At 34.4% G+C, this 24,234-nt stretch overlaps 1 pseudogene; it reads right to left on the reverse strand.

Moving 5' to 3' along the window:
* Positions 1 to 1,809: 1,809 nt before the first annotated feature.
* LOC101416844 (large ribosomal subunit protein uL4 pseudogene) lies at positions 1,810 to 3,075 on the reverse strand (annotated as a pseudogene).
* Positions 3,076 to 24,234: the final 21,159 nt, after the last annotated feature.

Raw genomic sequence — 24,234 nt, forward strand, 5'->3', positions numbered from 1 at the left:
TTGAAGCCACCAGGCCTTTGTCTTAGACTGTCTGCTTCTACAGATTTATATTCTCCTTTTGTTATCTTACTCTGGAGGGAAAATTCTGGGTGGAGGGTCACCCTGGAGAGGGCTTTCCAAAGTTGGTTTTCCCTACCACAACAGGGCAAGGGATCCATGGAGGGGACACAGATTGTCTACAAATTGCCCTGGGGAGGGTATCAATAATAGTGCCCAAAGTGTCTGTCTCCAATGGGTCCCTAAAGTTGAGCTTTCCTGTCCTTCCCAGAAAATGCTGCCCTTTATCAACTGTCTCCCACAGCCCGGGGAATGTGTTGTGTCTTTACATCTCCACCCCCTCTTCCCCTGTCCAGGAGACCTGAAATAAGAGTTGCTGCTGCCTTTGCCTAGGGCGGGCTGAGATAATAGCTGCCCTCAAATCTGGGATCCAATGATCCAACTTTGCTAATCAAAAGCCATCATCAGTGATCAGTGTGTACACCCCTGCTCTTGGGGAAGAATGTTTTTACATCCCTTTCTATCACCAGTAGCTAACCAGCAACTGCACCCTGTGGCAGCCTGCCACAAGAATGGGAGAGGGGCACTTGGTAGCCAAAGTGGGGAGAGAGCAGTTGACAGTTCATTACCATAATTTATCGCCTTTTTCTCTTGCTTTTCACTGGAAACTGTAAAGTGCTTTTTTTTAGCCTCTGGAGTTTCAAAATAGTTGTTTCAGACAGTTCCTGACTGTTTAATACTTGTTTTGGTGGAAGGACTGAGTCCTGGATCTTCTCATTCCACTGCTGTCCTGCAAGTTCCTATAGTTTCTTTATAATACTTCGGGTTTGTTTTTTTCTTTTATTCTCTAATCTATCTGTTATTTGTTTTTGTGTAGTCTGTGGGACATACATTTTGGTAATTCTTTTCCTAAAAACATAACCAATTTGCCAATAATTATTTTATTGAATAATGATTTCCCCTATTGTTTTATACCATCATCATCTATGTATATTAAATACTAAAACACTCTAGAGTCTTTCTCAGCAAAACTGTGCACTTTGGATAGCCACAAATCTATTAATTTTAGTAGGGAGAAATTCTCCTTGAGTTAACATGACTTTATTTTGTGTGTTATGCTGAGAATATTATTAAATGAGAATCTTGCTCATTCACCCAGTTTTTTTTTTTTTTGCTTATATTTTCCTAAGTAGACAAATATTTCATGAAATTCAATTTGTATATTTATAAATTGTAGTGATAAGCAGTACTTTGTGTCTCAGGTTTATTTTTCCAGTTCCATTTTTTTTTGAGGTATAATTCATTCATAATCCTCTCAGCATTCTCATGAGTAAATATAGATAAATTCTTCAGCACATATTTTGAAAATATAAGGTGTTGTATGATTTGTAAGCTCCAAAAATAACAGTAAAGTCTGTGATGAGATGTAGTCAAATATGATCACTGTTAATGTGAACAAAAGACTGGCAATATAATAGAAACCATGGGGTATGATTTAATTTATTATTCATTATTGTCTCTTGGGTTTCTCAAATGGAAGTTGTAAGAGAAGTAAAATGTGCTATAGTTGGAAAGAGGATGACACAAAGAGAAGAAAGAAACTCATAGATTTCAATTCCTAAAAATTGACTTCCTCACTTTTCCATTTTGGGAACAGGTAAAGTTGGCACTCATGGAGAAAAATAATGAGAATAAAAGGTAGGCTATCCCTGTATATTACAAATATCTGCAGGATAAATAGCAAGATGAGATGTCAGTAAAAATATATTTTCATGTTGACATTTTTTTTCTCACTGCCTCTTTGATCTGGTCTTTATTCAAAATAAGCTGTCCAAAATGATTTGACTTATGGAATAAGCAAATTAAGCATCAGGCTTCTTTTCTTCTGTGGTAGGTTTCTTTTCTGCTGGCTTTTTGATAGCTGAATCCTGCTTTCCCAGAGGCTTTTGTGGACTTCTTAAAACCAACAGCCTTCTTTCCTTCTTTATTCCCACCACAGGCTTCTTGCTTATAATCCCCTTCTCATCTGATTTAGCCTCTAGCGTGGCTGTTGCTTTATCAACCCTGAGTTTGTGATTCCAGTCCCAGCGAAGACTGGTATTTCCACACATTGTCTTTGCATATGGCTTTCAACATGATTCTCAGGTTTTTCAGTGGATTCTTCTTTAGGACTGGACAATGAATCTTCTTGTGTGGTGCATGGAGGACTCTTTGGACCTCTGGGCTTTTCAAGGTTCTGCTAAGGTCTGTACTCATCATCTTATGCATGGTAAGATTGTAGTTACTCTAGAGGGAGGCAGCTTTACATCAAGTGCCGTACAGTCATCTAACTTGGGGAAAGCACTTTCAGTCCAACTGCAGTCCATGTACTCACCAGGAACAAGTTTAAAACTGTTCAGCTTTCTTATATTAAGCAGAATAATTCCAGGGTCTTGATGATACCATTGTCTTCATTATAGATGGTGCCCAGTCCCTTGCACTGGATGTGTTGATGGTTTCTCATTTTGCCCTTGCCAACTCTCATTTGCTGAAAGGCATTGACCTTTTTGATATCATTCTAGGCCTTTAAGGAGCAGAACAGCCTCCTTGGTCTTCTTGTAGCCTTCAACTTTATCTTTGACCACCAAAGAAAGTTCAAGAACTTCCTCAATATGATGACCTTTAGACATGACCAGGGCTGGTAAGGCTGAGGCAGCCAGGACAGAGCAGATGGCATGTCGCTTCTGGGTTGTGTGCATTCTACAGTGCCATCAACACCAGGTTTTGGTTGGTGCAAACATGTGCCCTCCACAACATGTTTCCAAAAGCACCCTGACCAGATTGGTGTGTCCCAACACCTTGAAATCTGGGAATTCGAGCCACAGCTCTGCTAGTGCCCCAGGATTCTACACTTGTTTGATGACCTGCTAAGCTCACTGACAGCATAGGGCTATCTGTGTTTTTATGCAAGTTGGTATGAACAAAGCTCACAATATCTGCTCTAATGGGAACCTTGAACACAGGAGACAAAGTAACATTTTTGCCAGATGACTCCTTCTTCTCAGAGTACATCGATATCAATGAACAAGCACATGCCATGGTAGGAAGTGGAGAAAGCCGTGTTCCTTTCCATGTTGACATTTTAATTCTAGTAAAATATGTGAGGGTCACAAGCTTTACCTTTAATTTTCATCACATTTAATATATAATTTCAGTTAGTCACACCAATGATTATAAAGAATAAAGATGATTATTTAAGATTAGAGTGATGTTTCTCTCCTTTCCTGTACCACTTTCTTTTCTGTGCAATTTTAACTCATTAGAAAGAATCACTTCCACATTAGAGTATCAGTAGAAATGGATTAATCCTTGGGTAAGTATTTTAATAACTACCTGTTAGTTGTCGCTAATATTATTGTTATTTGCCTCCTTCTAATGCATCCTCTATTCTGCTAATAGAGTAATTTGCTAACATTGTCCTGTTTATTCAAAAGAGTAAGTCCAAGTTTGTGTCTTTATGTACAGTCTCTCTACTGGCTACTTTCCCACCATGATCTCCATGATCTAACATGCTTCTACTCCATCCACACTGGAAAACCTCATGTTCTGTGAGCAGATATTTCCAAATCTTATGCCTTTATTAACTTTAATCTTGGACTGTTATTCTGCAAACTTTTGCCTCTGTAGAATTGCTGATAGGAAATACTATTTTTTAAAAAAATGCATCTAATAGCACATTAGAAATAGACATAAGCAAAGAAAACTGAGCCTTGCCAAATAAACTGAACCCAAAGCACAAGGACAGGGAAAATAAAGTCAAGTCAGCTTAGCCCCAACTGGCATTTACAAGATTAACAACATAGCTTGCAGCACACTTGGAAGGAAACCAACATTTTAAAGATAATTGTTACCATCAAGGATGAACTATGCCTGTGCTGTCTAAGTTTGTCCAGGACTCGAGCTCCCTCTCTATCTTAGAATGCCATAAACATATGAAGAACTTGAAGAAGTATGGACTTAATAGGTTTGTGGTACTCTATTTCTGCCTAAAGAAGTACTTAGATAAGAATCTAGACAGAGGTAAGACAACAAACAAAATAAGACATATATATTAAAGTTAATATATATTAATTATAATGTGTAAATCCAAGAACTTCTTGGATATTCAAGACCTTTTTATTCTCCCTCTAATTCATGCTTAAGTAGTTTAGGAAATAATCATGTAGTTGCCCATACACATTGTTTTTCCTCTTCTTCAAAAGATACTATAGACCAGTCAGGAAATAGTTGGCTGTTATGGTGAGAGAAATGATAGCAATCTTGCTGGCCTGCTTTTACCAGTGCCCAGGAGATGGGATCCACCTAGCAGTAGAGTTAATTACTACTACCTCATGGATTAGGGCCAACTTGAAAGCCTTTTCCTTTTTGGAGTTTTCCTTAATTTTTCCTTGATTTTCCCAGGCAAATTTGATTACTAAAAGAGAAATATAAAAACAAACACAAAATAATAAAAAAGATTTAATTATTTCTTATATTTGTCTGTAGCACTTATTAAAAAAACTGTACCATAACATTTTTTGAGTAAAATTTTATTGAAGTATATCATTCATACATTAACATCCATAAACAATAAGTGTATAGTAAAAGTTGTAAATTTACAAAACAATATGCCTATCCCCATACATCTCCCCACCACCACCTTGCATTGTTGTGAAAACTTTGTTACAAACTATGAAAGAGCATCACCAAAATATTACTACTAACTATAGGTTATATCTTACATTTGGTGTCATTTCCCCCAACACACCTGATTATTAACACCCTGTATTAGTATTATATATTTGTTTTCATTCATCAGAGAACATTCTCATATTTGTCCTGTTATCCACAGTCTATCTTCTACCACTGGACTCCCTGTGTTATACAGTCCCATGCTTTGTACAATCCGTTCAAAGTGTATGCTCAGTGGCTCTCATTTTCATGACAGAGTTGTATAGTCATCACCTCAGTCAATTGTAGAATGTTTTCATTACTGCAAAAGGAAAAATCCCATATTCCCTTATACCCTTATTGTTGTCCCTTAGAATTGAAATAAAAATCTTCTTGTCATTGCTTCAAAATATTACAATATTACTGTTAACTATCATCCATAATTTATATTAGTTGTAATTTCCCCATGTATCACCATATTCTTAGCACTTTTTAAAAGAAGAGCATTCTTATATTTATGCTATTAACCATAGTCTTCTTCCATGACCAAAATCACTATATTATACATTATATATATATATATATAGTTATTCTTTATTCTTTAGTTTTCTTTCAATTGAAGCTTATGTCTACAGACTACCCTTTTCAGCTACAATCACATTTATAAATCAGCAGTGTTAGCTATACTCACTCTAATATGTTACTATCAACTCTATTCATTTCTACACTTTTAAAATTAACCTTATTAATAATGCTTCATACATTAAACATCAGGTCCCATTCTCAACCTGCATTCTGTCTCCTAGTAACCTATACTCTAGAGTTTATCTCCATGACTTTACTTATTATAGTTAGCACATATTAGTGAGACCATACAATGTTTGTCTTTTTTGTGTCTGGCTTATTTCACTCAACATAATGTCCTCTAGGTTCATCCATGTTGTTATACCCATCCTGATTTCATTTCTTCTTACAGCTGAATAGTATTCTACATTTTGTTTTTCTATTCTTCAGTTGATGGACACTTCAGCTGGTTCCATATTTTAGCAATTGTGAATAATGCTGTTATGAACATCGGTGTGCAAATGTCAGTTCACATCCTTGCTTTCAGCTCTTCTTAATAAATTTCTAGTAACATGTACCACAACATTTTATACTGTATACATTTTTAAAAACAGTCTGAGTTTCTTTAAGTGTGGGGACCAGAGTTTCATTTCGTATAGTTTCAGTACTTTGAATATAGTCATACAGGAAAAACTTGTTTAAAAATTGAAATGCTAAATTAAATGATGAAGCTATAAGTTTCTAAGTCACATTCAATCCTCTTTATTCTTCAAGTTTACTTCAACATCTTCATGAAGCCTTCTTTTGCATTATAGCCTGTGACCAATCACCTTCTTTTTCTGACCTCCCATTGATTTTATTCTTAGTATCTCTCAGTTTAGAGCTTAATTATTTCTCACATATTCACTCTCACTTCCTTAGTAGATAATTAGATTCTTGAAGATAGAGATCGCATATTAATCATAAGAACTGTCTAACACAATACTGACATTGAGAAGTATTTAGTAAATACTTGTTGATTGGTGTATTTAGGACAATTGGTTTTCACCCAATAAGTTAATATCTGATACATGAGTTTTAATAGTAATGGTATCAACAAAAGTCATATACTTCAAGGTGAGAGTTCTGAAATTCTGAAGTGCTTCCTTTCTTGGCAGCATGATTAAGAGCAACACCTGGAATCAAGCCAGCAGGGATGTGAATCACATCTCTGTCCTTTGCTACTAATGTGACCTTGAATTTAATCTCTTTAAACCTCAATTTCTTCAGATATAAAATGAGGATAATAAAAGTCACTATAGCATATGTTGTTGTGTGGATTAAGCTAATACATATGAACCCCATAGCACAATACCTAGCACATAAGTGTTGTAGAGAAATTAGATATTATTATTATAATTTTAAGAAAAATAATCCATCAACCCAGTGAACATGCAGCAGACCTTTAAACTACTTAAATTGTTTTTTCATTTACAAGTCTTTTGTTTGTCCTGGGAAAGTATATGCAAATGAATAGTTCGAGGCTTTTAGAAATACATACATTTTTATTTTTTAAAATTACCCCAAGAGGGTGAAGTCAGAGAAATTGATGATGCAATGAGCTCCCAAAGCCTACCCTTACATAAAATCCATGAAAAAAAACAGGCAAAAAATATAAGAATAAACTTTTTTTGGAACTCTAGAAAATAACCAAAAGCTTGCAGGAACCTGGGGAGTAATTACCATACTCAAGAATACTGGATGAATTTCAGTAAGAACGGCAAGCTATGTCCCATTTTAACTTACCCTCGTCCCATCCCCTGCTCTCTGGCTTAACAGTAGTCTTGAAAATAATAGCCCACATTCCTGATAACTATATTTTAGGAAGAAGAATGGACCTCTTTCACAAAGAATTGTCCTTAGTTAATCTGACTGCTAGCATCCTGGAGGATCTGCCAAATGGTTTGTCTTTATCTTGCCTAACTCAGAACTTACCCAGTGCTAAAACTGCTACCCACAGGGCATTTCTTGAAAACATGTATAGGCAAATGTTTTAGTTGCTGCTTTCTGAGACCAGTTGGGGAAAAATATAGACAAAGCAGAAAACTTAGGAAGAAAGGCTGGGAAATGAATGGTTTAGTTTGCTAAAGAGGGTGTTGAAGCAAAGTACCAGAAAGAAATCTGTTGGTTTTTATAATGGAGATTTATTTGGGATAAAAACTTACAGTTCAAAGGCCATGAAATATCCAAATTGAGACATTAGCAGAGGTGCTTTCTCAACAGTCAACTACTTTTGATCCTGGTTTTCTTGCCACGTGGTGAAGCAAGATGGGTGCTGCTCTCTGATGAGATCTCTGCCTTCCCATCCAGAAACTACCATCTCCTAGAACTCAGCTTGAGCAACCAGGCATAGGGTTTGTCTCTTACAGCCCTCTCTCTCTCTGGGCCTCAGCTCCTTGAACCTCTCAGGGGTTTTCCTCTTTGCAACTCAGCTGTGGGTAAAACCTCTCTCATATGGCAGAATCAAATAAGTCAGCTTCTTTTTCTTGTTTCTGTCTGAAAGAGTCTCTCTCTGTGTTTCCATTTATATCATACCCAGAAAAGGGGCAGAGACTCAACCTGAGTCATGCCTCACTGACAAACAGTCTAATCAGAAGCCCTAAAGCAATCTTATCAAGTAATCTAATCAAACGCCCCTCAACTGAATTTAATGCAATCAAAGGTATCACACACAGGGGAATAGATTAGATTACAAACATAATCCTTCTCTTTTTGTGATTCATAAAATAATTTCAAACTTCCACAGAGAATAAGGACTTTGAAAAGCTCTGACATATAATATCTAGAAGATCTTGTGTATGCCTAGCACTCTGCGTATGTTCAGGAAAGACCTGAGAAGGACCTAAGCTCTCACCTTGGAACTTTGCACAAGGAGGCAGTGAAGGCTAAAGAAAAGTTGTAAATCAACAGGCTGAGTGTGGAAGTCATGTTTCAACATACTTGCAGAATACCTCTATGAAACAGAATTTCTCTTCTGGTTCTAGGCATTTAAGAAAATAATTATCCAATCATTAGCTGACCACTAAGAGTGGACCAGATACTTCACTGGCCACACACAATAAAGAATATAGATTTTCAAAAAGTGTTCAGAAGTCACTAAAAAAAACAATTATAATAGTAATAACATAGTCTATGGAGAGGTAGACTCAGATTTCCAGAGTTTGCATGTTATAATATTCAAAATATCTAGATTTTCAATTAAAAATTAAGAGCATCAAAAGAAGCAAGAAAATATGGCCCATAAAAAGTGAACAAATCAGAAGAAACAACTCCTGAGGAAGACTGGACATCAGACTTACTAGGAAAAGAATGTAAATCAGCTATATTAAAAACATTCAAAAAACTGAAGGAAAACATGTCTAAAGAATTAAAGAAAAGCAGAACAATGTCTCAACAATAGGAAGTATAAATAAATTTAATTACATAGAGAAAGAAAAACAAACTCAACCAATAAAAAAAGATGGAGGGAAATGATAAAATTCAGAGCCATGATTTTAAAAAAGAGAGAATAAGAAAGCAAAAGAATATCAATGAAACCAAAAGTTGGTCATTTGAAAGTATTAAAAGAACTGAGAAGCCTTTAACTAGAATGACCAAGAAGAAAAGAAATAAGATTAAAATCACTAAAATCAAGAAAGCAAAGCAGGGACATTACTACTGACTTTACAGAAATTAAAAAGAATTATAGCAGAATATTATAAACAATTGAATGCCAAGAAATTATATAATCTAGATGAAATGGACAAATTCCTAGAAACACACAAACTACCAAAAACTGCTTGAAGAAGAAATACAAAATCTGAGTAGACCTAAGAGAAGCAAAGAGATTGAAGTCAATAATAATAACAACAACAACAACAACAAACTTCCAACAAAGAAACTCCTAGGACCATATGCCTTCACTGGTAAACTCAAGCAAACATTAAAAGAAGAAATGACACCCATACTTTTTAAATTCTTCCAAAAAATAGAAAAAGAGGCAACACTTCCTAACTCATTCTTTAATGACAGCATGACCTTGATATCAAGTCAGACAAAGATATTATAAGAAAATAAACCTATAAAACTATCCTTATGAATATAGATACAAAAGTCCGCAACAAAATAGTATTTGTATCCAGAGGCATATTAAAAGAATTAAATAACAAGACCAAGTGAGATTTATCCCAGAATGCAAAGATGGTTCATTATTTAAAAAATCGATCAATATAATAAAGCATGTTTTATAGAATGAAGAAAAGAGAAACACATGATCATCTTAAATAATTCAGAAAAACATTTGAATAAACCCAACACTCTTTCATAATAAAAACACTCAAAAATCTAGGAATAGAAGGTAGCTTCTGCAACCTGATAAAAGGCATATATGAAAAACCCACAGCTAACATTGTACTTAATTGTGAAAGACTAAATGTTCTCCCTCTATGACCAGGAACAAGACAAGTATGTACACTCTGAACACTTCGATTCAACATTGCCCTACATGTTTGAGCCAGCACAATAAAGAAGAAAGAGAAATACATTCAGACAGAAAGAAGTATTCTTATCTCTATTCACAGATGACATGATCTTAGTATTTAGATAATACTAAAAGTCCACTTGAAAAAACTATCAGAACTAATAAACAAGTTTGGTAAGGTTCAGAATACAGAATATTTAAAAATCAGTTATATTTTTATGTACATGTAATGGTCTATCTGAAAAGGAATTAAGTAAACAGTTCCACTTACAATACCATAAAAAATAACTGCACTTAAGAATAAATTTAACCCAGAATGTACAAGCAAGACTTGTACACTGAAAACTATAAAACACTGTTGAAAGAAATTAAAGAAGACCTAAATAAATGGAAAGACAACCCATGTTCATGGATTTTTCACTTAATATTGTTAAGATGGGAAATACTCCCCAAATTGATCTACAGATTCAATGCAATCCTTACCAAAATTCCAACTACCTTTTTATGCCAAAAATTGACAAGTCTATCCTAATAGTCATTTAAAAATAAAGGGACCTCCAAATAGCCAAAACAAACCTGTAAAATAAGAAAAAAGTTGGAGAACTCACTCATCCCTATTTCAAAACTTACTAAAATGCTGAATCAAAACAGTATGGTTCTGGCATAAGTATAAACATGTGTTCAATGACATGAAATCTAGAGTCAAAAATAAATCCTTACATTTATGGTCAATTGATTTTCATAAGGGTGACAGGAAAATTCAATGGGGAAAATAATAGCTTTTACCACAAATGGTGTTGGGACTACTGGATATCTACATGCAGAAGAAAAAAATTGGACCACTACTGCACAAAATAAACAATAATTAACTCAAAATAGGTCAGAGACTTAAATGTGAGCACTAAAACTAGAAAACCATTAGAAATACATAGGTGCCAATCTTTGTGACCTTGGATTAGATAACAGTTTCTTAGACGAGACAGCTGAAGCATGAACAATAAAACAAAAAATAAATAAACTGGACTTCATCAAAATTAAAAATTTGTGAATCAAAGGACATTCTCAAGAAAGTGAAGAGATAATCTGTCAAATGTTAGACAATAGTTATAAATCATATCTCTGATAAGGGTCTGGTATCAAGAATACTTAAAGAAGTCCTCCAATTCAACAATAAAAAGACAAATAATCCAATTTAAACATGGGCAAATGACTTGGAACAGCATTTCTCCAAAGAAGATATACAAATGAAAAATAGGTACATGAAAAGATTCTTAATATCATTACTCCTCTGGAAAATTCAAATCAAAACCACAATGATCTAGCACTTCATACCCACTAGAATGGCTATGAGAAAAACAAACAATAACAGAAATAAAAAGTGCTGGTGAGGATTTTGAGAAATAGCAACCCTCATACATTGTTGATGGAAATGTAAAATGAGGCAACTACTATGAAAAACATGTTAAACACATAGTTACTATCTGACCTCAAATTATACTTCTAGGTACATGAATAATTGAAAACATGTGTTCACCCAAAAACTTGTACATGAATATTCATAGCAGCATTCTTCATATTAGCCAAAAAGTGGAAGGAACCCACATGTCCCACAACTGACGAATGGATCTACAAATATGGTATCCATACAATGGGATATTATTCAGCCATAGAAAACAATGAAGTAATGATTCATTCAGTAATATGGATAAACCTTGAAAGCATTATTCCAAGTAAAAGAAGCCAGACACAAAATCCACATATTATCTAATTCCATTTATCTGAAATACCCAGAAAAAGTAAACCCACAGAATCAAATAGTAAGTTATTAGTTACCAAGGGCTGACGGGAGGGGAGAACTGGGAAGTTCACTCTTTCTTTCAGAAGTGGTAGAAATATTTTGGAATTAGATAGAGGTTATAGTTACAAAAGATTATAAATAGAGTAAAATAACTGAATTGGTCACTTTCAATGGTTAATATGGTGAAATTTATGTTATGATAATTTTTTCTTAATTAAAAATATCTTTGAATTTTAAAAAATTACCCATTTTTAAAAATTATCTATTTTAGGAGGCAATGAGATCAAAACAAAGTTTAAATAGCATTTCCTTATTCATAAGGAAAAAACGATAAAAATTACTAGTACATGTTAAGTGTAAGTTGTAAAACAAGAATATTTAAAAATGATTCTTTTCTTTGCTTCTGTAGATTGCTTCCATAGATTGAATTGCCATGATCAAGCTGCTTCTTAAAAATTATGTTCCATTAAACCTGTAGAAGTAGTAGCAAGAGACATTTTTCTGATAAATATATAAAAGCATGTGCTAAAAATAATCAAGAAAAAAGAACAAAGGAGCAAGCAAACCTGTTCATTACTTTGGTTCAGGACCCACATGGTTTTTCCTGGAGTCAGTATTCAAAATTGTTAATTCAGTAAGAAAAGACTGCATGGTATAGTATTGGTTTCCTTACTTTTATTCATGTTTAAAATGTACACTAAAGCTCTTGTTTCTGTCCAGGATGTAGATAACTGGAAGGAACATTCCTCCCACTTTTAAATTGAAAAAGAACCAGAATAATATCAGATTCACAACTTTTTTGAACTCACGGAGAGCTAAGGTAGTAGAGCAATCAACTGGCTCACAGTCTAAAGAGATGTGGTGTCTGGAGGGAAAAAGGAGAGTTGAACGTGAGCTCATACGCGATAGATGCAACCAGACAGTGATAAGATTTCAGCTAGAATTACTGACAAAGTGTGGCCTGAGGACAAGGTGGGAAACCCCTGGGTACTATAGAAATGGGAGTCAGCACTCTTTTGCTGACTCTTTCTCCATGAATTCCACTGGATGTTCACAGACAAACTTGGAAATTAAGGTGCATTGTTGTGGTGACTAGGCTGGGAGGAAGGGCAGCTGTGCAGGAGGGAGAAGAACCCTCTTAAGAGCCTTTTCCTATATGGCCACTATGATATAAAAGCCTTAATCTATAGGAGCAAGGGCAACACATACTGCTGCCCTTAGGGTGAAAACTCAAGGCAGAATTGAAAGGAAATAGGGAGGAAATATCTACTCCTGGGGGATGGGTAGAGTTGCTGAACCAATAATTATAATTAGGGCTGAACAGGATAATTGAGAAGCTTACCCTCTTAAGATCCAGGGATATGATGCATGCCTAAGTCAGGACAATAGGGACAAAGTTCCCCCTCACCACTGCCAAGCTAAAAATTTTCAAATAACAAATAACAGCAGAATGCTATTGAGAGAGGGAAAGAAGAGGAACAAGAGAATGCAAAGAGACCCTGTCTGAGGCATAGCACAAAGGGAAGATCTAAAACTCAAAACCAAAGAGATATTGCATTGGTTAACTAGTCCTTACCATAAACATCAGTTCTCTCTCCATAGGAATTTGAAGCTTGTGGTGAAAACAGGGTAACTAAAGTAATAACAACATTCAAACTCCCTTAACTCCTAATTAGATTAATTCAAATCTCCTAACTAAAGACCTAACAGAAGAAAAGTCATGACCGTTTCTGGGCTAAATATGTTTTATCTCTATTTCTACTGTCTTATACAGGATACATTGCTTTCAACAGCAGAAAAATTATGATGCATATGAAAAGGCCAGGGAAAATACTCAGAAGGGAAACAAAATCATCAGAATAAGTCATAGTTAGAACATAGATACTGGCATTATCTGGCAAGGAATTCAAAATAACTATGATTAATATGTTAAAGTCTCTAACAGAAAAAGTAAAAAATGTGAAGTTCTGATGGGTAATTTCAGAAAGGAGATTGATTGAAACTCTAAGAGGAAATCAAAGAGGAAATGCTAAAACTGTAAAAACCCACATTGACAGAGATGAAGAATGCCTTTAGTAGACTCATCAGTAGACTATACACAGCTTAGTAAGAATGTGTGAACTTGAAGAAAGGTTAATTGAAATTATTCAATCTGAGGCACAAATTTTTAAAAAGTGAAAACAAACAAAAAACCCAGAACAGATCATGTAAGCATTGTGGGGAAATATAAAATATTCTACTGTAAGTGTAATTGGAATCTCAGATGGAGAAGAAAGAATATAGCAGAAGAAATAGTTGAAGAAATAATGGCTGGGAAGTTTCAAAAATTAATGACCAAAAACAAATCACACGTCTAAGAAGTTCAGAGAACACAAATAAGGACAAAACGTGCACACACACACATGCACACCTAGACATAGAATATTCATATTATTGAAAAAAAAATACAGAGAAAAATCTTGAATGAGCCAGAGAAAAAGTAACATTACTTATGGAAAAAAAGACATATAGCACACTTCTTGTTAGAAACCATTCCATCTAAAGGATAATGGAGTGACAAATTTAAATGCTGAAAGGAAAAAAAAGAGAGAACTTAATTTCTATACACAGTAAACATGTATTTCAAAAATAAAGGAAAAAAAAATTTCTCAGAAAAGCAAAATGAAGGAATTTAATGCCAACAGCTCTAGTCTCCAAGAAATGTTAAAGAAACTTCTTCAGGCAGAAAGAATATGATATCAGACTAAAACTTGGATAGACACAAAGAAATGAAGAGTGCTCAAAATTAAATAAATGAAAGCAAAATTTAAATATTTTTATTATTTTTAATTTTTCTAAAGATAATTGATTGTTGAAAGCACAACTAGTAGAAATGTATTGTGTGTTTATAGCCTATGTAAAAGTCAAAGATATGACCATGTCACAAACAATGGGAGGCAGGAATAGGGAATAAACAGTTGAAAGGTCCTTTCACAAATATGTAAAGTTGTATAATATTAGTTGAAGGTAGACTGATAAATTAAAGATTATATTATAAATCCTAGGGCACCATTAATCTTTCAAGTTTTAAATGGAAATTTTCAATGAAAAGATAAAATGGAGTCATAAAAAATGGCTCAGCACAAAATAAACCAAATAAGGAGGAAAAAAGAAATAGAACTGATGGATCAAATAGAAAATGCTGGCAAGTTGGTAGATTCTAATCCAACCATGTCAATAATCATACTAACTGTGCCTGGTCTAAGCATACAAATTAGAAGACAAAAATGATCAGACTGAGTAAAAAAAGCAATACCAACCATATACTGTCTATAAGAAATCCAGTTTAAATATAAAGACATAAATAGGCTAAAAGTAAAAAGATAGAGAAAGATATATCTTGAAAATACCAACCCAAAGGAAGATAAGGTAGCTATATTACTATCAGACAAAAAGACTTCAGAACAAAGGACATAACTAGGAATAAAGAAGGACAATATCAATTGATAAAGTGTCAATACTCCAAGAAGATATCATAATCATTAATGTGTATGTACCTGACAACTGGATTTCAAAATACACAAAACCAAAATATAGTAGAATTAAATGAAAAACAAACAAATCCACAAATGTAGAAATTTCAGCACTCCTCTCTCAGTAATTGATAAAACATGTATACAAAAACAACAACAAACAATAACAAAAACAATGATCATCATTACCATAAAATAGGCAGGATATAGAAGAGCTGAACAGCACTATTAACTAACAGGCCTAACTGGCATATTTAGAATACTTTTCAACAAGAACATAATTCATTTTCTTTTCAAGTGAACATTGAATAATCATGAAGATAGACCATATATGACTCATAAAACAAATCTCAGCACATTTAAAAGAATAGAAATCATATAAAATATGTTCTTGGACCAAAACAAAAGTAAACTAGATATGAATAATAGAAAAATGAGAACACCCAAATATTTAGAGAAAACCCCAACAAATCCCAACAACCCATATGTCAAGTGGAAATCACAAGGGAAATTAAAAACAATATTTTGAATTGATGAAAATGAAATTACAATATTTTATATTGGTAGGGTGCAGTTAGGGAAGTGCTTAGATGGCAATTTTATTGTGTAAAATATTTATGCTAAGAAAAAATATTTCAGGGAGCAAACTAAACAATGCAAACTGAAGAAGGGAAAATAAAGATAATAGCACCAATGAATAAAATTGAAAACAGAAACACAATCAAGGAGATAAATGAAATCAAAGGCTGGTTCTCTGAAAAGTTCAATAAAAATGATGAATCTTTAGCCAGAATGACAAAGAGAAACAGAGAGGAGACACAAATTACCAACCTCAGAAACTAAAGTTTTCTCAGACACCACAGATATTAAAGATAAAGGAATACTTTGACCAATCTGTGCCAATAAAGTGAACAACTTAGATGAAATGGACAAGTTTCTTGATACAAGTTACTAAAACTTAATCTAAAGAAAGAGGTAACTTAAATAGTCTTACATCTATTAAAGAATTTGAACTCATAGCTTGAGATCTTCCAAAAGAGAAAACTCTAGGGTCATGTGGTTTCACAGGTGAGTTTTACCAATTATCTGTACAATTTCGTCCAGAAAATAGAAGGGTATGGGATACTTCACATGTAATTTTATGAAGCTATCACTGCTAGCACTGCTAGCTTCATAAAATTATGAAAATATCAAAACCAAGAAATAATATCACAAGGGGAAAAATGCACAATACAGACCAGTATCCCTTTTGAAATTAAATGCAGAAGTCCTCAACTAAATATTAGCAAATCAAATGCAGCAGTATATAAAAAAGGATAATATACCACAACTAAGTGATGTTTATCCCAGGGATGCGGCGCTCTTTCCAAATTAATAAATCAGTCAATGTAATTCACCATATTAACAAACTAAGGAAGTAAAAAACCATACGATAATTTCAATAGATGCAGACAAGTCTTTTGACAAAATTCAACATCCATTCACATTAAAACTTTCAGCAAACTAGGAATGAAAAGGAACGTCCCCAACCTAATAAAAGACATCTACAAAAATCTACAGCTGGGAAGCGGCTGTGGCTCAGTCAGTTGGGCTCCTGTCTACCATATGGGAGGCCCTGGGTTCGCATCCCGGGGCCTCCTTGTGAAGGCAGGCTCATCCGCATGCCTCGGAGTGCCACACCCCACAAGCACTGCAGAGAGCCAACTCAGCAAGGTGATGCAACAAAAAAAGAGGGAGACAAGCAATTAAAAAAAAAAAAAAACGCAGAAGAACACACAGCGAATGGTCGCAGACAGGAAGCAAGCCACAAGGGGGAGGGGAATAAATTAAAAAAAATAAATACAGATGCAGAAGAACGCACAGCAAACAGACACAAAAAGCAGACAACAAGTGAAAAGCTGCAAGGGAGGAATAAAAAAAAATCCACAGCTAACATCATACTTAATGGTGAAAGACTGAATGCTTTCCTCCTAAAATTAGGAATAAAATGAGAATGTCTTCTCTTGTTACTCCTAATGAACCCTGAATTGGACACTTGAGTTAGGGCATTAAGGCAAAAATAGGGGATAAAAACATGATCAGAAAAGGAGAAATAAACTTTTCTTATTCACAGATGACATAATAATATATATAGAAAATCTTCCACGGCTACAAAAAAGCTCCTAGAATTAATAAACGGGTTTAACAAAGTTGCAGGTAACAAAATTGTATAGTGAAGAATTAACCTTACCCAAAGAAAGATCAGGCCTTTGCCCTCAGCTCCTGGGAGGTGATATTTACACCCTTGGAATGTCATGCCTGAGAGGAGAATCTTTGTTTGCATGGGGGCTTTGGCCACCAAACAGTCTAACAATGCAATTCATGATGAGTGCTTTGGACCATGCAGTATAAATTTTGCCTCCAGAAGGACTGGAGAGCAGAGGTATCAGCCCAACCTCTGGAAGGGCTGGATGCTGGAGACGAACCACGCAGGCAGTATGTGATTTCACCCCTAAAGACTCTGGGTGCCAAAGCTTGTGTGAACTTCCCAGGCTGGCAATACCCCTTGCATATTGTCACACATAAATTCCAGGAAAGCGACACGTCTGACTTCATGAGGAGAAGACAATAAAAGTTCTGCATTTGGTAACTTTCCTGGACTATGTCCTAGGCATTGCTTCCTCTGGCTAATTTCTATCTGTATCCTGTTCCTGTAATAAACTATGCCCAGGAGATTACTCCATGCAATTAAAAACATCAAATGCATATAGTTTTCTAGTTATTGAGAACTGGAAACATAAATCAAAGGTAGATTCAATCTCAAGCTGGAAGCTAACATTTGAAGTTGAGTATTTGTGTATTTGAGAGGACTTGTTCTATCTCTTGCCTTCATTTTCTGTTTGCACTAATCAAAGGTACATAACTCCTATACTGCAATAGAGCTAAGGAAAGGAGTGGACAAATATAGACACATTGCATCCAACTCAGTACCAAAAATAGGGCACTGTATGGGCAAGGTGCACTTAAGGGCTTGTACATTTTCATTAGGTTTTTATGGGGAAGGTCGAACTACAAGTGGCCTCAGTAAATTACTTTCTGTATAATCAGATAGAAAATAAGACATTTAAAAAAAAGTATTCAGAGAACTATAAGCACACACACACAAAATTCCAGGTATAAAGCATTTTATGAGATATTTCTTTCAGATTCTCAATTGTTTAGTTTTTTAGAATAACCAGTAAAATTTGCAGGCTAATATACAAAGTTGGCTAAATCTCACATCCAAAAAAATCGCAGAATAATTACAAAAACATAAACTACAACAACCACATCTCAGTTGACAATCTATATAAAAATTTTAAATTAAATGCTAAATTCAACAAGACAGTTATAAATCAACAGCGGTCTTGTAAAATTTAATCTACAAATAAAATTCAGCATATATCACATCATAGCATACAATCCATCAAAAAGAGAAAATTTATGTTGTCATTTCAATAAATGCCCAAAACCTATTAGTGCAAATTCAAAACCCATTCCTGTAAAAAATCTCTTAGCAATCTTGGAACAGAAGGACACTTCAATAAAATCTAAATCCCAAAGTCTGGGTCATCAGATTATAAAAGAAATTAGTTTTTTCAAGTCATGTGAAGACTTGCAGGGGAATGCAGGGTTTTTTTTTTTGGTGGTTCAGCCATGATCCATTCAGTCATTTCTCTCATGGCCCTGAGAAGAGAACTGATGGCAGAACTTTGTTTGCTGACACTATACTAGAAGCAAAGTGATTAAAACTAGGCACACAACAAGCATACCTCCAAAACATACTATTTAAAACTGTCCTCAAAGTCCTTGACATTGGTATTGTATCAGTATGTATAGATAGGATTATTGCCTTAGGTTCCTAGTATTGCCATAACAAAGTACCACAAACCAGTCGGCTTAACACAAGAGAAACATACTGTCTTACCCTGCTGGAGGGACAGGCATCCTTTGAACCTGTAGGGAAGAAACTCTTCCCTGTCTCTCTCATGGCTTTGGGCAGTGACTTGTGGGCAATCCAGCCATCACGTGGCATTTTCTCTTCTGTCTGTCTGTCTGTGTCCAAATTTCCTTTTCTTATTCAGACACCAGTCTTGTTGGATTAAGGGCTCACTCTACTCTAGTATGGCCTTATTTTAAGTTACCTAATTCCATCTCACAACCCTGTTTTCAAATAAGGTCACTAGAGATTAGGGCTTCAACATATCATTCTGGGGAACACAATTGAATCCATAACAATTATCTAAGTAGAAAAGCCAGAAGAATCAATGGGGAAAACTGTTAGAAGAAAATATTTTAACATGTGTTTAATATAAAATAAGTGTGTCAAAATTAATAGATTTGATATATACCAGTTAGAAAATATAATGAATCAAAATATCCCATCATATTAGCAGCAATAACAATGTGAGGGTTACAGCAGGATGAATTATATGAAGTTAACTCTACTACTTAAGCAACAAAGACATGAGTAAGGAGAGAGAGTGGCCATGTTAATACTGAATTGTTACTAAATATTTGCAAATTAATTTATTCTTAATGTAATTCCAATTAAAACTTCAAGTAAATTCTATAAAAGAGATTCAGAGATACATTTGGAAAAATAAACAGGCAAGAATAAGAAATAAAACTTTTGGGGGCAAAAGAAGAAAAGGGAGAATATTTCCTACAAGATATTAAATCCATATGTGCAATTACCATAAGTAATTACCGTAAGTTTAGCTGGCAATCCATGGAGAGACTAGGAAAGCTGAGTAAGGAACACAAAATGCAGACATTTTTCCATGTACATATTAAATATATAATGGAGGTGTATCACAAGTTAGTGGGCAAATAGTTTTTCCCATTTCTTTGCTCTGGCAAAATTGGTAAGAAATAGAAAAAAAAGAAAAAGAAAAGACAGGTTCACACCTCACAACATATACTAAATTAATTTCACGTGACATGAGTCAAGCTCAAAAACGAAAACAAAGAAGTATAGAAAACATAGAGATGAATGTTGAGTAGATCTTGCCATTAGAAAAATATAAACGCAAATTCAAGAAGCTATACATAACAAAGCTTTTATTGTGTCTCTGTATAAAACTAAAACTTCCAAATAAAAAAATGAAGGCCATAAAGAAACTTAAGAGAAATTTATAGCTTGCAATAAAATATATGCCACAAGTTTAACAAATTAATTTGGTTCAAGATTCCTATGACATAAAAAAAACAGCTCTTGAAAATCAGTAATAATTGCAGTAAACATTGGTCAAGGAGTGTGAACAGAAATACAACATGAAAAAGATGAATAAAAGTATTAGTTTATTTATAGTTAATTCCTGTTCTACTGAAATGAGTAAATATAAAGGAAAACAGTTTTCTGCCCGAAGGCAGGCACCACAAGGGCAGTTTCATGGAAAACAGACAGTTTGACACTTCATGGCATCAAGTTGTGGTAATGAAAATGGAATCGCTGGCTTTAACATCAGTTGGAGACACCGTATAGACTACCCATCCTAGAATACCAACTCGCGTGAAAATTATCACCAGAAAGGAACTTCAGAGGTGCCAGGGAAAGCCCAGGTCACTAAAACACTTTGCATATTACTGACGTTAGACATTGAAAGGTACCTAGAGTGGGGAACTAAGGTAGTTCCAAGATGTAAGATGTCTTCAAGGGGAGGAACTAGGGAGAAATCTGGATGAATTAAGGAGTGAGAGCAAAGAAAGTAGAAAGTTTTTTGATTTGTATAAATATGGGAATCCAAAAATGCAGATTTGGGAACCTGTTTTCTCATATTTGTTTCCTCTCTCGTGGACACTGAGCAGTATAAATAACCATGAAGTTGCAGAGTCACTTGTTAAAACAACTTGTGAGAAACCATGCATAGGAAGACTGTTGAGGGCAACCTCTCCTGGTCATCTGTGATTAAAGACAAGATACATTTTGCTCCCTGCTCTCATTACTGCCCAAGTGGAATGAACCCCAGAGAACACTAATAGTTTTCTTGTTTCTAAAATATGAATAACCCAACTGTTACAATTTGTTTCCCCCTCCATTCCTAGACTTCACTACTGAGTACCAAAATAATCAAATCATGTGTCACTTTTCCTTGTGACACTAGTGAGAACTGTATATATATTCCAGACTTGGGACGTGGGCATAGAAGCAGGCACTCTCAATATATTGCTTGTTCAAAGGTACATTGATATGAGCTTTTTGTTGGATAAAATATATCAAGAGCCATATAGAATCAAAATCACAGGACTTCCTAAAGTAGGAATTTATTCTAAGGAAATAATGACAGCTTAAAGAAAGACTGATGTTAAATCATTTGTGTTTTTAATAATAGCAAAAGCTACTAAGAGGACTAAAATATAATGGAGTATATTTAAATATCTTCTATTTAAATAAATTAAACAGAAAAGGAAAAAAATGCTCTCTTGATAATTATTTTCATTTTTTAATGGACATAAAATTTTAAATTTGAAACACTCCAGTCTTTCTTTCTTTCTGGCTTCTTAATGGCAGTCACTATCATGAATCTTTAGTTTTATCCATTCATTTTTGCATGTCTCTTTAATTCATATTTAGCTTAATTGAGCACAGCTGGATCATAATATTTGCTTCTGCATTATGCAACTTCGGTTGAAAAATTCTGTCATACAGATGGTAGTTGGAAAAGGGAAGTATATTTTAATAGTCTCTGCAGATAATTGTGGAAAGACCTCTTTGATACTATACCAAAACTCAAGAAGTGACAGTTTCTGAAAGTTTCATGGCAATGTGGAATCTGAAACCATATCATCAAGCTTTTCATTAAATGTATTAAAATATATTGGCTGTCTATCTTACATGCTAAATTGACTTTTTTGTTCATAACGTGATATTGTAATGTCATACGATGGTCATTTGCGAAATACTGGTTTGCAGAACTTAACAAATCTTCCACACGAGGACACATTTCATTACGCAGTATTGAAAAATCACATTTGTTAATATCACACCTAATGTTATCAGAAAAATAATTAAATATTGGAATGCTGTTAAGCTTACCATAGCTAATACAAGTTTTCTAACATTCTAATTTTTGCTTCAAAGCCTGAAATATTTCACTGGCACAAGTATTGTCAATTGTTTTCCTTGAAACGACAGACTTTGTGCATTTTCATGAAAATGTTTGCCAGATAACCATCTGAATAGCTATAGTTTGTCAGTTGTTCTTTCAAGTAAAAATGCTATTTCATAAATAAGAGTAGCTAGTTCAGCTCATAACCCAATTGCATAAGTGTTTTCCTTCATTCTTTGGTATGTGGCAGAAATACTTCATGCTTAATTGCAATTTATCACACAGAATATTTAAAAGACATGCCCTCAAAGGTCAAGATTTAAGAAATTAATGCTTTTTACTGATTCCTCAAGGACATTCATTAGTAAAATCAGCTTTTTATATTTAAGTGCCTGGTGGTGGAGAATACAATGCACTTTAATGCTTCTGGCTTGATTCATGCTAAAGCCCTAGCAATTTTATCTTCCATTGCTTTTGCTACATCAGTGCAACTGTCAACCTGTGGAAAAGACAAATGATGCCTTAGTTATTGAAAGTGCCTTTGATTATCAGATGTCCTGCAAGTATGTCAGGGGCTTCTGGAGCCCGTGGCCCACACGACTAGAAAAGTGCTGGGATAGAGAGCGAGGATATGACCAACTTTACTAGCTGGCTAAACTAATGTCTATGTAGGAAGCTTATATGTAGTTTTTTAAATTGACCTTATTAATTTCACTGTCTTTTACATTCCTTATGAAGACAAATTTTCTACAGATACTAATATTTTTTTCTTTTTAATCCTTATACCACATATTTCTTTATCTTGCCCTTCTGTATCTGGCAAGAAACTCCATTACCTTCTTGACTAAAATCCAGCATCTTGCCTATCCCTGTTTTAAAATGAACACATCTCAGGAAGCAGCTGTGGCGCAATCAGCTGGGCTCCCGCCTACCATATGGGAAGCCCTGGGTTCGCATTCTGGGGCCTTCTTGTGAAGGCAGGCACACCCGCACGCCATGGAGTGCTGCCCTGCCTGCAAGCACCACGGAGAGCTGACTCAGTAAGGTGCTGCAACAAAAAGGGAGACAAGTGAAAACATAGAAGAGTGCGCAGCAAATGAACAGAGAGCAAAAGAACAAGCAAGCCACAAGGGGGGGAGAGAAATAAATAAAAATAAAATATAGACACACAGAAGAACACACAGTGAATGGACACAGAGAACAGACAGCAAGCAAGCCACAAGGGGAAGGGTGGAAGAAAAAAAAAAAAGGGAGCGCATCTCAATTTCACCATTAAATATATTATTTGCTCTAAGTTTTTGATAATTATTCTTCCTCAGATGAAAGAAGCTTCATTTTATGCCTAGCATTCTTTTCAAAATATTATGAATTACTGTTGAATTTTATCAACTGCTGTTTTTGCCTGGATTTAAATATGAATGGTTTGCCTCCTTTATTCTGTTAATATGGTAAATTATATTAATAATTCTAATGTTAAGCTAATTTGGCAATGATGCTTTATTAAATACATGCTTTATTTAGTTTTCCCATTTGTTATAGTCATTTTGCTTTTACAATCCTAGCTGAGATTGTCCCATCATATCCCTTTCTCATATTTTCTTGTCTGCTATCCAGGTTTTCCTAACCTATAAATCAAATTGGAGAACTTATGTGTTTTGTTTGTTTTGTTTTGTACAAATTTGTATCATATTGAGATTATTATTTCCTAACATGTTTGCAGAATATCTGGAACTGACTTTTTGAAGGGAGGCATATTTTTAAATACTGATTTGATATATTTAATGTTTCTACTTAAAATTATATTTTCTACTTCTTTTTGAGTTAGTTTTGGCAAGTCATTGATATGGAAGATTGTTGCCTTATGTCATCTATATTAGTTTAAAGTCACTTATATTCTTCTATGATTTACTTATTCTCTGCATTATTTATGCTATCTTCCATTTTTAATTCCTAATATCATTTTCATGTTCCATTTTTTTCTTGTAAGTTGCCAAAAATTTTCCTTAATTTTAGTAATCTTTGCAAAGAACCAACTTTTTACTTTATTAATCTTCCCTGTTGTTTCTTCACATTCTACATTATTATTATTCTTTGTATTAATTCCTT

The sequence above is a fragment of the Dasypus novemcinctus genome, chromosome 8 (assembly GCF_030445035.2).
Source record: "Dasypus novemcinctus isolate mDasNov1 chromosome 8, mDasNov1.1.hap2, whole genome shotgun sequence".
Lineage (NCBI taxonomy): Eukaryota > Metazoa > Chordata > Mammalia > Cingulata > Dasypodidae > Dasypus > Dasypus novemcinctus.